This window comes from Chinchilla lanigera, unplaced genomic scaffold (assembly GCF_000276665.1).
Source record: "Chinchilla lanigera isolate Chin_1 unplaced genomic scaffold, ChiLan1.0 scaffold00008, whole genome shotgun sequence".
NCBI classification, from domain to species: Eukaryota; Metazoa; Chordata; class Mammalia; order Rodentia; family Chinchillidae; genus Chinchilla; species Chinchilla lanigera.
In genome coordinates, this window is record NW_004955409.1 from 15,393,657 (window position 1) to 15,406,540 (window position 12,884).

The 12,884-nt window shown below is 35.7% G+C and overlaps 1 protein-coding gene and 1 long non-coding RNA gene across 4 annotated transcripts in view; one reads left to right on the plus strand and one right to left on the minus strand.

Annotated features, from left to right (window-relative positions):
* The window catches only part of LOC102004904, a 24,558-nt gene extending 18,901 nt beyond the window's left edge, over nucleotides 1-5,657 (minus strand). Inside the window, exon 1 of the long non-coding RNA XR_259784.1 lies at nucleotides 5,515-5,657. This is a non-coding gene — a long non-coding RNA (uncharacterized LOC102004904). The remainder of the gene's footprint in view (nucleotides 1-5,514) is intronic.
* The window catches only part of Mdga2 (MAM domain containing glycosylphosphatidylinositol anchor 2), a 765,137-nt gene that overhangs the window by 709,405 nt on the left and 42,848 nt on the right, over nucleotides 1-12,884 (plus strand). The window lies entirely within an intron of this gene.

The window sequence follows — 12,884 nt, forward strand, 5'->3', positions numbered from 1 at the left end:
TATCTAATTTATTTATTTAAAAAAAAATGACTTTTTCTTTTTTTTTTTTTTTTTTTTTTTTTTGCCTGTACCGGGAATCGAACTCACTAGGACCTCGTGCTTGCCAGGCAGTCACTGTGTCGCTAATCTAAATCTCCAGCCCCTATGGTTGATGTATCATTTTACCTGCTGATCCAAGCATGACAAGAAATTCATTAGACTTGTGTTATTTCCTAACTTGATAGGAAACAAATTTCTCTTTTTTAGTAATTTATCAGAACCTTCTAAAACAATTATTTTTACTGCTATATGCAGTCTTGAGTAATTTCAATTTTGTTTTGTTTTAAGAAAATTCATAAAAACATGGCGGAGGAGATATGTCAGTAATACATGCAATTCGAAACACCCTGTCATTTAATGATTTATATCACAGTGAGGAGAATAAACTCAGCCCAAGGAGAACACACATTCACTGGAGTTCCCAAACACAATTCCAAAGCAAATTCTGAACTCACTTAAATCATCAGGTGTCACTCAAAGGTTTTTTAGTGTTCTGAAGATAGATTTGTCCCAGACTATCACCCATTGCTGTTTAAACACAATTAGGTTTTCCTACCCCACATGAAAACATCCTTTGTGATTTTTCTAAGAATATGAATGTAGTGCACATTGGTAATTCAAAATGACACATTAAATGTAGAGATAGGAACTGAAGAATAGTGATAAAAATTAAGAGAGTAGCCTTGAAATTGGGCAATATTGGGTTCCTATATCATGATCATCTTACAACTGTAATACTCAAGAACGTTTGTTAGTTTATCACTTTCCTCACCTGAGGAAATAAGGATAATAGTAAATTCAATATATATTTAGAAGAGTTAATTGAAATAATGTGTAAAATCCTTTTAACAAAATTTCGGCACATGGGAGTCCTTAAAAAGGACATTTTTTAGTGAACAGAAATACCTTAGGTTACGATTCTCAAGATCATCCCCAACTGTAATTCTATAAATAGTGTAAAGTGAATCAAATGCACTATTAAAAGATCAGGCTTTCTGATTTCTTGCAGTAGAGTTAGGAACATATAATATAGAAGTCATTACTGACCACCCAGTTCGTAACAGAACTCTGCAAAGCTTGATAGTACAACTTGTACAAAAATCATAGAAGAGAATGTTAAGCTCAATCCTCTGATTAAATTCATAATTCTTGTATAAAGAATAGTGCAGCTGTCAAATTTGTTCCTACAAATTTAATTATAGTACAGACAGTCTCTTGCTTATGATGGGTCGATTTGGGTAGTACAGACAGTCTCTTGCTTATGATGGGTTGATTTTTCAACTTTAGAAAGGGACTAAAGTGATATGCATGCAATAGAAACAATAGTTTGAATTTTCAGCTTTTCAGAGTAAACACTGCACAGTAAGAACCTCTCGCCTGATGGGGGAGGCAGTGGAGAACCAAAGCTTCCATCAGCCATGAGATCATAAGAGTAAATAAATGGTTCTTCATAGAATTCTGCTTACAATACTATGATGCCAGGTGTGCGAAGTGTATTAAATATATTTTTATTTCACAACATTTTCAATATTTAATGGATTTATCAGCTGCAACTGTATCATTAGTAAAGGAGTGTCTTTATCAAACTGTTAATGTACTGTTAATAGCTTTTTAATTTCTCTTCTCATTGTATGTATTTACTGTTTACAGCCTAAAGTTTTCATATACATATACACAATAAAGTGCTGACTACCTTCTGGAAAATTAGCACATCCCATAGTAGCCCACAGTTACTATGTATGTATGTGTGTGATGAATTTGTAGTATAGAGTGCAATAATACTAACTACTGTCCTCATGGTGTACATTAGATGTTATTCATATCACATAGTTGAAACTATGCATTATGACCTCCAAGTCCCAGATTTCTCCACTCCTGGTGGCCCCCTTTCTATGGTCTCTGTATTTGAGATTGTATTGAGTTATTTTAGCAGCTAATTTTTTTGTTAGTATATGTTTGCTGTATGTAATGCTTACATTTACCGTAGGGAAGTTTATCTTATCATTTATCTTTTATCTTGCTCTCTAAACTTTTTATATCCCAGGCTTCCCTATAGGAGAAACCATGCGGTATTTTCACTTCTGTGTCAGATTTATTTTACTTAGCATTATGGTCTCAAGGAGCATTCATATGTGAGTGAGACCATGGAACATTTCTTCTCTATTTCATTTAGCATTATGTCCCTAAACTCCATGTCATCACAAATAACAGGTTCTCCTTTCTTTAGGATGAGTAGTATTCCATTTGGGTGTGTACACATGTGTATGAGTGTGCATGTATGATAAAGCGATCATAATTTCTTTTTCTGTTGATTCACTAATAGACACTTTGGTTCTTTCTATTTCTTTGTTCTTATGAACAGTGCTGCAAATAATTTGGGTGTGCAGATATATTCATGAGGTGCTTATTTCAATTCCTTTATGTAAAAACACGGGAGAAAGATTTCTGGGTTATATGATAGTTATATTTTTAACTTCTTTGGAAAGCTCCACATTGTCTTTCACAGTGGTTTCACCAATCTACATTCTCACTAGTACTACAGAACTGTTCTCTATTTCTCTACACCCTTTCCAACACTTCTTGTCTTTTGATGAACACTATTCTAGCAAGTTAGAGATGCTAGCTCATGTAGTTTTCTATTTAAATTTTTCTGATTAGTGAGATTGAGCACATGTTGCTATATCTATTGGCCACTGTTATTTCTTCTTTGAAGAAATGTCTATTTAGATTTTTTCTTGGATTGCATTTCTTTTGTTTTTGATATTTAATTGTATGAGTTCTTCTATATTTTGCATATGAACCCTATTTTCTGATACGTGGTAGCCGATGCTTTTCCTAATTCATTGCTTGTCTCTTATTTTGTTTATTGTTCCCTTTCTTGCAAGGCAGCCTTTCAGATTTGCAATCTTACTGTATCCTTTAATGTGTTGCCAGATGGCTTTTGTAGACTATACAAAAAATCCTTGCCAAAACCAATATCAAGAAATTTTTCTCACTATGTTTTCTTGTAGGACTTTTCTAGGTTCAGATCTCATGCGTTATGTCTATCTATTTTGAGTTAAGTTTTCTGTACCAGAGGTAACAATCCAATTTCATGGTTTTGCATGTGAAAATCCAGCTTTCTCATCTTACTTATTAGATCTTCTTGATGGCCCTTTAAGTTTCACTATGGGTAGAAAAATTCAATGAACAGGGAAAGTTTTTGATATTTCAATTATCAGTTGTTAAACTTGTACCTATGTCCTCTTTAAATGAAAATTTTTTTGAAAACTGAAGATAAATATCATTCAGTTAGTCTAAACTTAATTATCACATGCCCTGACTTAAAGCCAAATCTGTTAAACTTACTATTATATGTCTAAACTACGTTAGTCAGTATAGTTTATATAATTATAGTTTAATGTATCATTAAACTTATTACAGAACAGAAAAATATTAATATAACTCATATATATATTTTCTACAAATTTAATTTACAAAGAAGTTTCCCAAGCATTCTCAAAAATAGGTTTTAACAATTACATTTCAAAGTTATTGAGCTCATAAAACATTCATGCAGAGTCAGGAAAAAGTTTATTTCAACATTTTTCTGTATATCTTCCAAGATATAATACTTAATTATTTCTCTTCGCTTACAGAAATCTTTAAATTCAGAAAAAATTAATCATACATTTTAGAAACCCTTTAGAAAGGGTTAAAATATGAGAATATGAACACAGTTTAAATTTAATGAATGAGCTATCTCACTGAGTTGTGATTAAATTAATGGATAACTAAAATTTTTAGGATAGATCCTGGTTCATAGTAATCACTCAATAAATATTAGCTGTATTTAAATTATTCTTATATGACTCTTCCAATATGCTTCCACTATCATGTTAGAAATATAAAGTTAAATCACATAAAAATACATACAAAATATTAAAATCTATAAAATATTAGCCTGTTTGCAACTCTTCCACTTAACATGAAACATTGCAGAAGCATTCTTTTGTTTTTCATTTATTTTTTTCAGAGTGATTAAGAACTTCCTCTTGTTCAAAGTTCTACCACTTTTCTTCACTTTCCTGGAATTATATTTTTAATTTTGTCCTCTCAATTTTAATATATTTTGGAAGTCTTAGGGCCTACTTTACTTCTACTTTTTCTATTTCTGTTTTTTCTGTGTCTAGTATCACTAATCCAAGAACCTTTAATTTGAGTGTTACAGAAGACTTTTCTGATTGACTATTGTATTTTCCTTTTTTACAACTTTTAAGTATTTTTTAAGGCTTCTCCTTCCTGTAGCTACCACTGATACTTACTAGACTCTGACAGCATATTCAGTTCATAGCTGTCTAGACAGCAGTTATGCACTAGAAAAGGCAAAGGAAGAAAACTTAGAGAACTGCACAAAAGAGTGAAAGACACACAAAGCTCTGGACCCATTCAATGTTGTCTCTATCTGAGGGCTGTTGTATAATTTTGTGTTGTTTTATACTCACATAACTACTGGTAAAATAAATATAAATCAGAAATACTACAGGGAATGATTTTCCAGGCACGCTAGGTTAAATTCGGGTTGACAGAAGTTTGCTGTATAGGGTAGAATCTTTACTTACAGGGGACTGTTGGGAAGATGAAATGTTAATGAATGTATTATTATAATTCTCCTGATCTGCTGTTCTTTCACTTTTAAATTACCACAAAGGGGGCTGTTCAGTGGGCCAAGAAGAGATGAGAAACCCGCAAACACCTCCACACAATAAAGCAGATGACAAATGTGCTTTGAATAGATTTCATAAGATCCAAGCAAAAATAACAGCTTTGAAAGTCCACACTTTACATCAAATGGAGGTCAAGGCCATGAAGTGAGAAGGAGGGAAGACTGACTGAGAACATGTGGGGATGTTATGGCTTGTGTCTAGACGTTCCCCGAAAGCCTCATGCGGTTACTGGACTTTTTCAGAGGCTGAATCTAAAGTGTATGATTGATTCAAAGTGTAATGCTGGGATTAAGAGTGCTGGAATTAAGGGTGATTGCTGCATCAGTCCACTGATTGGACTGGCAGCACCCAAATCCTACTAGACTGGATACTATATAAGAGACAGAAAGAGTCTAGTCTGTCTCTCCCTTGGTTACTTGCTTTTGCTGTCTTCTACCGCCATGAACTGTTGCCCTTACGCTATGTGTCACACTACCTTGGAGCCAGCTGATTAGGGACAGAAACCTCTACAAACTGTAAGCTAAATAACCCTTTTCCCCTTTAACTTTGATGTCAGGTATTTTGTCTCAGCAGCAAGAAAAGTGACTAAGCCAGTGAAGTTATGAAATGCTTTATATCAGGAAGAAAAGTACTGGGAGACATTCCCAGAGAAAACACACAGCATTTCCAGGTACAGCAAAGGCAGATATTTCAGAAGAAATGAGAAAAGCACAGTGAGTCCAAGAACTATTCCTAGAGAAGAGCATTTAGTGTGAACTTGAGTACATACAGTGTAGGTTCATCTTCCAACTAGTAACGATGGATGTCTGTAAGAGTAGGAGTGCTGCACTGTCCCTGAGAGAGTCCTCCAGCAGCATCAAATGACACAGTCAGGCTTTCAGAGAATGGGCTTGGCCAGTAGATAGGAGCCTCCAAATGCCTGAAAGGTGGAAGAATACTGTTGTTAGATGCAAAAGACTTGTCATTTGCTTAAAACGTTGTACACTGAGCAGACCTACTGAACAAGGGCCAAAGCAATTCCAACAGTGTCATAGATGTGGATGCTGCAATGGAATAATTAAAAAAAATCAGATGTAGAAAACAGACACCGTCCCAAGCAGTGAACATCTTTTCTACCACCATACCCATAAGCTGAGGAATGTGTCACCTCTGCCTTTGACTCGACTCCCTTCTGTAGGTAGTGCTCACCATACTAAGTGAGTGGATTTAAAACGAGCTTAGCAGGCTTTCAAACCTACTGAGCTACTTTAAATGGGCAAGAAATAGCTTTCCATCATCAGAAATAAGGTAGAATTCAAATTTTTAAAAAATCAGAGTATTTCTTTTCAGGAGAATCAAATTGGTGGTTATGAAGTCCATACTTTCTTGAATTGCTACTGAATATGGCTTTTTAGTACTCCTGAATTTCATATTGCAACGTTATCTTGACTCTTCTAGAATCAGAATTTCTAAATATTTTATACATGCCAAGTTATAGATGACAGTAGCTATAGTATTATGATGTTTATCTTCTTCAAAGAGTGGAAGTACGTAATTAGCTATTTAGATTACAAAGGGTGAAAGTTACTCCAAGGGCATAACTGCATTATTTGTACTGGAGAAACACTACGTCTTTTAATTCTGACTGAAATATGGATCCCTAACGCTTTCTAAAAGATCCTTTTCATTGCAGCCTGCTGTGCAGTGAGCACCAGCAGCAGGACACACTTGTCAATGACTTATCACATTTATGATAAGGGAAATGCAATGGAGAGCAGAAGATGTTGCCCTTGTATCTCAGGCAATGGCATATAATTTACACTCAATAGATGTTGACACAGTCTGTTGAGGGACTAGTTATAAATCAGCCTGTCAAAACCTCCAGCTGACTTTCAGTGAATGCTAGTTAAGTCCAATTTAAACACCAAAGTACAAGCTTCCAAAGAGACATGACAGTCAAAAACTGTACAACTACAAAAGACACTGCCACTTTTGAAAGTATTAATACCATGAACAAAGAATAATAGGGAAAATATTTTTTCTGGTAGGATAGAAACTAAATGTCACCCAGAAGAATGTAATAGAGATAATAGTCAAGATTTTGGTAATGAAAGAAGAAAATTATGTAACTAGTTGGACACATGTATGTTAATATTCATAAGAAATAGAAATGCAGTACATTTAATGACATGTAAAAGAATATTTCACTCTCCCTAAAATGTTACTAAAACACTAGGACACTTTAAATCCATGTCATCCATCTTTTATTTGAGCTTATAAGGCAATTTGATTGTTTTTATTTTAAAGAGAATAGTAAAAAAGGAACAGTAGCAAGATATAAACAAAACAAAGCAAGAACATTAAAAATGATACGGGGTTTCAAACCAAATGCTAGGAATTAACACTGGTTGTTATAGTACAGATTGTTATCTTCAATGAAGTTGCACAGATTACCAGATGTAAGAATGGCAGATTGATCAAACCATTAAAGAGACTAAGAAAATAATAATTTAAAAAAACATTAGATAGAATACAGAGCTTCACCAGACAGGATGGTAGGAATTCACCAATGGTTGTTACATTGCATACTTTTGTTTTCATATCTGTCTTGGTTACTTTTCTCTCACTGCTGGGACAAAATACCTGATGCCCAAAATTAAGGAAGGAAAGGTTTATTTCTCTTACAGTTTGTGGAAGTTTCAGTCCATACTTGGCAGGTTACACGGCAGAGTGGCACATGGCAGAGGGCTACAGCTCATGGCGGCAGAACACAGCAAAAGCAACAAGCACAAAAGGGAGGAATGGGGGCAAGCAGCCTCTTCCTCTCCCTTACATATGCAAACTCTCCACCCCAGGGCAGGTGTAGCTCTCACACCCATAATCAATCAAACTCTAAAAGCCTGGTCCATGACCGCATGAGGCTTTGGGGGGACACCCAGACACAAACCATAACAATGTCAGTTGCTCAGATTACAAAATTGGTGAAAATATTAAAAAAGTTAAGCATTAACTGTTCCTTTCAATAAACCACCAGACATCAGCAGTACAATTATCCCATCTATCTATCTATCTATGTATCTATCTGTCATCTATGACCTTAGTTCTTTCTTTTCCTTCTTTCCCTCATCCCAGTTGTTCCTTCCTTTGAACAATTTCTTTCCCTTACACATTACCTATTGTACATTTTGGGTTTTATGTACTCTTTCATGTTCTTACACTAGGGAGACAATATGATGTTTATACATGTGGGTTTAATTTATTTCACTTATGAATATGGTCTCTAGTTGCATCTATTTACCTATAAAAGCCTTAAGTTTATCTTTTTTTATAACTGAGTAATACTCTATTGTATAAAAATACCTTATCTTTTTTATCCATTCCTCAGTTGATAGGCATTTGGGTTGTTTCCAAGATTTAACTATGACAAATTGCACTGCTATAAACATGGGTGCACGTATATTGCTGTGGTATGATGTTTTGAATTTTTCTGGGAAAATACCCAGAAGGGGAATAGCTGGATTAAGTGGGACTTCTTATCCTAGTTTTTTGAGGAATCTTCACACTGACCTCCACAATGGTTTCACCAAGCTACCCTACCACCAGCAGTGGAGAAGGGTTCCTCTTTTCCCACAGCCTCTCCAGCATGGCAATTTGATTTTAAATCAAAGAAATATCAGCTTAGTGAGTTTATATTATGTAAGATATTCATAAGATGCAGGATTTAAGCTCTGTAATACCTGCAGTGTTGACATCAGGTATTATTTTTGCTAGCAGTGTAGCTAGTAAACATGAACAGCAGTTTGCTAAAAATAATTGAACTATTGATTCTCTTATAGGGTTACATTAAAAAAAAGTGTGGTAATCACATTTATATGCCTTATCTTCAGTAGATGCAGCTCTTCTTCTCTTAGATTCTGAGGTATCCAGTACTTTTAGGTGGACTTCATGTAGGTGCTGAGAAAGCCTCACAGGCCACAGCAAAAGGAAAGGAAGGAAGCTTTATTTCCCCTTTCATGTTTTAAAGCTTGTTTGCAGACTTTTTTATTTTTATTATTTTAAAGAGAATAAAAAAATTGCTTAACTCTCTGAAGCTAATTCTGCTTCTTTTAAATTTAAAGGAAAAATAATATGGTTTTTCCTCCTGGGGCCTTTACAGCGATACCTTTTGAATTATCCTCCATGATAAAAATAACAAACTACCTCTTTTAATATAAAGTGGTTTGTAGGGAATTTGGAAACTTTAAGTCTACCCCTTAGGTCACATAAAAAGCACACATATCTTAGAAAAAGGAAAGGAGTTTTTAATTAACATGAAAAAATAGTTTAACAATGACTTTCATATCAACATGAGTACAGGTGTGATCTAGGACTGCTGCTTGTAGTTATGGTTTGGGGCCCACATTCTCCGAGAATTTTGTGGTTTTACCTTCAATATATGGAATAATTTTGCATTTTCTTTTATGTATGTGTGAATGTTGCATTTAGTTTTCCATTTTTACAATTTGCACAGCTCGCTGATATACAATATGAAGTATTTAATTGCCTATTCCTCCAACTATTGAAGTATATACTTTCATTACAGCTTTAAATTAAAGACTTGGGATCAAAGTTATTGCTTTTTTAATATACATAGAACATTATACACTTTGGAGTTTGTAATAAGTAGCAATATCAATGTATCTGCCAACTAAAATTACTTGAGTAGAACATCTCATTATAACTATAGAATGCCTACAGTATCTCCCTTGGGAGGTACTACAAGTACTCAGTGTTATTAAACTTATATTAACATCCCAAAACTATACCTTGATTAAAAGTGTATACTTTAGATAATAGTAAATGTGAAATATTTCTGTGGGTTTTGTAAGCTGAATTTTTTTAGCAGTAGGACAATTTACTGGAGAAAAGGAATGGGAAATAGAAATGGGGGGAATAGGAATAGCTTCTGAGAGACAGGAGGGGTCCAGAATGGGTTGCCAATGAACCCACCTCAAAGGAACTTTTATAGAGCAATCTTGATCATAATCTTGATCATAATCTTGATGCATGTTGTACCCACCCCATGACTTTGCTATGTAAGTTTAGTTTTTAATCGACCTTTTGAAAGAACAACAATTTGCCTTTAGCTCATATATATAAAAATCTCGATTCTGGACACAATGAAAAATATTTCCATTTCCATTACCTTACTTTGTGGAGATGATTTAGCCTCCAGAATTGATAGAAACTTTAGTATCTAGTATTAACTAAGATGATGATTATCTATGAAAGATATTACTTTGTGTGGAATTGGGTTTTATATCCTTTAACAAATATAAATTTTACCTAAATGTACCAGTAAACTCAGTGCCTATGCAGTTATCATTAAGTTAGATTTCCAGTTGTACTCTTTGCAATCCAGCTCTATATACATTAGGGTGTATATGGGATTTAATTCCATCAATTTTGATCAAATTAATGACCAGATATTGTAGGTATAAAAATGAATTGGAAATTGATTCCGACTAGTAACCTATGATACTATACATGTTATGCTTTGGGGATTTTTGCAAGGGGAAACAATATAATACAGGAGACATATTGTATAAGATTGTTTATAGTAGTCACCCAAAGGGTGATATACACAAGAATGCAGGAATCCTGTCTACACACTAAGACCAAGGAATCTAACCGAGGGCCTGGGATCCTAGTGAAATGTCCTGCATGAGTCCATCTGAAGACCTAGAGCCCATAATAGTGCCTCCTATGAATCCAACTTGAGACCTAGAGCCTATAACAATATCTCATGCAGGGCTGCTTCACATATCTGTGCTGGGAGGCCCAAAGGTCAGTGGTGGAATCTGGAAAGTGTGTGCCAATGGGATAAAGGATCTGTGCTAACAGGCTGAGGGATCTGCACTGGAACCAAGAAGCAATGCACAAAGTAACAACCAGAGCTCTCCTGAAAAGTACCACCGCCATCCTCAGCGACAGTGAGGTCCTGAGCTCCTCCGATGATCACAACAGCTGAGTTCTCATCAGGAAAGCCAATGTGACAAGCTTCTCCAGGAGACTGAGCAGTGCACCATCTTCCCCTCTGGAGCCAGGAAGTAATGCTCAAATTGAGGACCAGAACTCCCCTAAAGTGAATTGAAGCCATTCTCAGTGACAACAAGGTCCCAAGCTCCTCGGAGGATAAAAACAGCCAAGTTCATCAGGAAAGCCAGCATGACAAGCTCCTCCAAGAAAACAGCAGCTCCTTATAGCTGCTCTCTTCTTCCAATAGGTTCCCAACAGTTTCTACCGGTTCCCAACGGATGTTCTCAGTTCCAACAGCCTTTCTCAGCTCCCAACAGCCTTACTTCTCCTTCTCCAGTTCTGCTTCTTATGCTGCTGGCAACAATCCTCTGGTGGGCCTCCCACACCCAGCACCATGCTTACTCAGTTTAGCTGGGAGTTACAAGTTGACCACCAGTTGTCAACCCACCACACATGTATTATAACTAAATTCTGATGGCTCTGGTTAAAACAGTTAAATTTGGGGGAAGCAAGGAGAAAGTAATGTCAACAAGTGTCATTTTAAGAATCATAAATTCTGGAGCTGCCAGTCTGCAGCTGTACAACCCTATAGTTACAGGAGTGATCCACGTTTCCTTCTGCCTCAGTTTTCTTGTTTGCTAGAGCCAGCGGTTCCTACTTTCTAAGGTGTGCAGTGAGTGGACTACAGTAGTGAGTAGCATGCAGTTCATAAAGTGACTAATGCACAGTAGAGACTAAAATACTGTAGTTTATTTTTATTCTTAATTACTTGCCCTGAAATCCAAGTTGTCAGGGTGAAGGCGAACCTACTGCTGGAGAGGAAGTGATGTTGGAGGACAGAACTGAGCCTAGCAGAACACAGCCTCTGATTTAAGGCTTCATAAAAGTGACACTTTAGATCTCATTGATACACAATTATCACGGTTGAGATTTGGAAGTTGGGTTTCTAACAAGTTCTTCCTGTGATTTACGCACACCTGAATTGAGAACACCCAAACGAAGTATCCAAGGGAGCAAATATAAAGCCCTACAAACCACCAGCTCAGGAGAAAGTGCATACAAATAATGGCCCAAAATTCAGATGATGGAAGCAGCACAGGAGAGAGACTTTCCTTAGAATCAGAGGGAGGAGGAGTTCCGAGGATATTTACAGTTGGCTGTCCTTACTCTTATTCTTCAACTCCCTCCATAAAAAGGAGAAATATTTCAGACATACACAAAATAATATAATTGTGATTTGGGTGTATACTACCATTCTAAAAGAACAAAAATCTTCTACTCATAATTTCATTTTCTTTCTTTTCTTTTTTTCTTTTTTTCTTTCTTTCTTTCTTTCTTTCTTTCTTTCTTTCTTTCTTTCCTTCTCTCTCTCTCTGTCTGTCTCTCTCGCTCTTTCTTTTTGTATCTGGAATCTAACCCAGGACCTGCACACTATCATATATCTCCGTCCCTTTTTAATTTTTATTATTTTGAAATTGGGTCTTACTATATCAACAAGCAAGTTGACCAGGCTGGGCTTGAACTTGTGATCTTGGCTCAGTCTCTCAGAGTGCTGGGATTATAGGCGTGTGTACAATGCCAAGCACATTCTCCCCCACTGCTTGCCATTTCCCTAAACCCATACAACCAGTACCTTGAACTCAGTGTTTACTCTGTCTCATCATTTGTTTTACACTGTATATCACTCTTCAAAGTGTGTGGATTCAAATAAAATTTCACACATCTGCTGCATAATCAATTTTACCTCAGTATTTCTTTTCTGAAATTCATCCATATTGATGCAAGTACCTTAACTTCCTTTCTCATGCTATATTCTACATTCTTTTTCATGGGAAATCAAAATTTGGTTTTTCCACCTTGTTGAGAAATGTGTAGATCATTTTCTGTGCTTGCTGTGTCATGAATATTCCTGTCCCCAAGTACAGCAGTTTACCTGTTCGCCTTGTAACCTTGTTTTTTATTGCTAGATTGTTCTTCAAACTCATGCTCAATCACATATCCAAGGAAATATTTCTGAAATCCAATTTTTCATGAGGTTTCTGCATTTGGTGTGCAGAGACACTGTGATATTTCCCCTTTTATTATAATTTATCTTTTCAAGTTAAGTTGTAAAACAAATATCCCTAGGAAATCATAGCTTCT